The following is a 3,675-nucleotide window of genomic DNA, read 5'->3' on the forward strand; positions in this document are numbered from 1 at the left end:
CTACAGAATAGTGAAATGTAGATTTTACACCTGGTTGGCTTTCCATAGAAAGGGTATTAGAATTCAACAAAATTCAATTCAATTTAACAAAAGGACGCACATCTCCGCTTCGAACATAACGCGTGCGTACAGTCCTTTGATCTTTAAGCCTGCCGCACACGAGAGCTATCTGCTTACGCCAAGTGTCATTCGTGGCATTTGGCGTACGCACATAGCTCTCGTGTGCGGTACAATTTCAAACGTTTTTTTGTCATTCGTGGCGCTTACGCCAATTATATCTACTAGAGTTCCTATATTATAGAGAACTATCGTGTTTGATTTTTTTGGCACGCGTGCCAAATTCAAAGCGTGTGTACTGTGGCGAACAAAAGCTATCTGCTTACTACTTATGCATACTACGCATGCGTAACCATACGCCCACGTGTTCTAATTATTAGCTTGCGCTTAAATTAATAACGATTATTACACTTTAAATTTGTTTGACTGAACTGTAAATCGCACCCCACACCGCGTCTACTAGTACTAGTCAAATAGTGGCCAATGCTATGCTTGACAATAGGTTAGTAGAATTGTGGCCTGAGTTTCCGTGTTTATACGATGTCCGATCTACAGAATTTAAAAACAGGGACAAAAGAGAATTAGCTTTAATTGACTGACATCGCGGCATAATTAAATCAAACGAGTAAGTACTATCATGCCTTCTATCTGGTAAACTATATGATATGTATACCCTAGTTAGTCAAAGGCAGTGCCAGGCTTACTTTACTACTCATATTACCAGGCCTATAGGTTATTATACCGTATATTATTATGCTCATGATAATGATCATCATCAACTTTATTTATCACCATCATCAATATTATTATATTATTAAATGACCATTATTTTCATCATCATAATTATTATCGAAATAAATTATAGCCTCCAAAATTTAATGTAAAATGATCAAGAATAGGCCTAATAGTATACACAGAAAATAATACATTAAAAATTAATACAGACAAAACTAAAAATATGCTATAAAAACAAACACAAAAGGACGCACATCTCCACCTCAAGTGGTCGAGTAACACTGACGCTATTATTGCCAAAGCCAATTGTAAACTTTTTATTAACGGTGATGAACACCTGTCGATCTACAGGAGATATGTACGGCCTGTACTTGAGTACCGGTACGCTGCGCCTCTGTGGCACCTTGGCTTAACTAAACAACAAAGCAGTGGGATTGAGCGCAATTCGGGTTTGTCGGTGCATTCTGGCCGATAAATTCACTAATTATGGTGATGCCCTTTTGCAGCTTGGACTGGAGAGACTGGCCGACCGCAGGGTCTCACTATGTACAAAATTTGCTACAAAAGCTGACACAGAGGGTCTTGCCGTGCATGACTCCTGTGGATTGACAGAGCGGTTTTTTTTTTCTTTTATTACAGTGTTTAAGATTTAATTTTGTATATTTCTAAAGTAAACAATTGTATTTCTATTTACTGAATTTTAACTTAAATTGTTTGACTTGTCTTGTATCTCTTCTTTTGTAACTCTTGTCCATGTTTTTGTGATTTCGTCTGTGCTTTTGATGTCTCCAATAAATTTCATATTTAATATCGCAATATTTTAATAATGATCTGTAAACTTCTAATTGCCAATTTTATATCTTTCAATTCAGCATATGCTGCAATAGACTGTTTTGTATGTGAGCTTCTTTTTCAATAAATATACCCAGCCTGGCTCTTGAAAGACGATATTTATATATTCTCTTTTCCCTCTCCAGGTTTCCATGGGGGTACGGTTTCATTAGGTGTTTAGTCATGGGAAATGCATCATCCCCGATGTGATAGTTAACAGCTAATCCTTCAATATGCACAGGCGGTGGCAAATTCAGTGAATTATTACTTAAAGTTTATTTAAGTGCAGACTCACAATAAACGCCAGAGATGTGTATAAGAGACAGCACGAGCTTCTTTTTCAATAATTTTCTACAGCCTGGCTCTTGAAAGACGATATTTATATATTCTCTTTTCCCTCTCCAGGTTTCCATGGGGGTACGGTTTCATTAGGTGTTTAGTCGTGGGAAATGCATCATCCCCGATGTGATAATTAACAGCTAATCCTTCAATATGCATGCACAGGCGGTGGCAAATTCAGTGAATTATTACTTAAAGTTTTTTTAAGTGCAGACTCACAATAAACGCCAGCATCTCCTGCACGTCCTGGTGCTCCCACCTGAACGTACATGAATTTGTAATTTGCGTCTACCAAAGCAATGAATAATACACTAAAAAAATGCTTATATTAAAAAACTCAGAGCCACTATGACTTGGTTGCTGAATGGCAATATACTTTCCGTCTATTGCACCTACACATAATGGATAATTCCATTTTCTTTTGAAGTCTTCTGCGACTTTTATTCATTTATCCTCAGTTGGTGGATCTGTAAAGTATAACAAAAACTGTTTAATTGTAATTGTTTCTCTCATTATTTTAATTTCTAGGAGTCATCTACCCAAAATGATGATGGCGAAGACAGTTTTCACCAGGAGGAGTTTGAGCCATCTACTCCACTCAGTGACATCGAGCCTGAGAGTGCAGTCAGAAGGTCAACAAATGAGCATCTTAAATCAAGGCCAATTGCTCCAAGAAAAAGGCAGGCCGAGGAGGAGTACTATTTAATTAAGGGGCTGGCAGAGTCCTTTTCTTAAAGAACAAGAGAAAAAAAGTACCGTATGTTAAACAAAATGCTGTTGCAACATTTGGCAACTATGTTGTGCAGACACTGTCCGAGCTGGAACCTCAAGTGAGGCTTGTGGCACAGAATCAAATAAGCAACATATTGTTTCAGGCCCAAATGGGATATTGGGCCAGTCATAGTCAGCGATCCTGTCAGCCATATTCACAAACATCCAGGTCGTCACTACAACATCCTTTTGGTTATGCCTCGCAACAGCAAAATGAATGGTCAATGCCAATCTAGCAGCCAGCTGATTTTGCTTTTAACTGCCCTCAACAAGATGAATAGTAATAATAATAGTCATAGTAGTAGTAGTAATAATGATGATGATGATAATAATAATAATAATAATAATAATAATAATGGTAATAATAATAATAATAATAATAATAATAGACCTAATAATAATAATAGTAATATTAGTAAATAATATTGATATTAATTAATGATAATATTAATAATATTATTGATAATTGTAAATTATTATATAAATAATTATAACGGTAATGAAAAAAAGTATTAGAAAAATATTGTTACTTGCAAATGTGTAATGTATTTTTTGTAGTTTATGTTGTTAAAATGATATTAAATTAAAAGCACAAAACAATTTCATTGTACCTTTAAAAAGCTATCCTTCATTGTTGCATAGAGTGCCTCACACGTTTCATAAACAATAGAGGAGACTGTCCTTTCCCCCATCCTAAATTGGAAGGATAGACTTCTGAATGTCTCTCCTGAAAATATGATCATCGTTTGGTTAGGGCTTGAGGAATAACATTCAATGTTATGATTTTGCCCATGCAAGAATCCTAAGTATGGTATTATATATAGGCCTAACCTTTGTTCAGAAATTGCGAAATTAGCATTAATATATTTTAGAAAGCAGTGGCGTCACGCTCGACACGAGGGGCCCGACATTGTAGTTTTAAAAATATAAACTAATAGTACC

This window comes from Anneissia japonica, unplaced genomic scaffold (genome assembly GCF_011630105.1).
Source record: "Anneissia japonica isolate Jap-2015-1 unplaced genomic scaffold, ASM1163010v1 scaffold673_len1821605_cov196, whole genome shotgun sequence".
Classification (NCBI taxonomy): Eukaryota; Metazoa; Echinodermata; class Crinoidea; order Comatulida; family Comatulidae; genus Anneissia; species Anneissia japonica.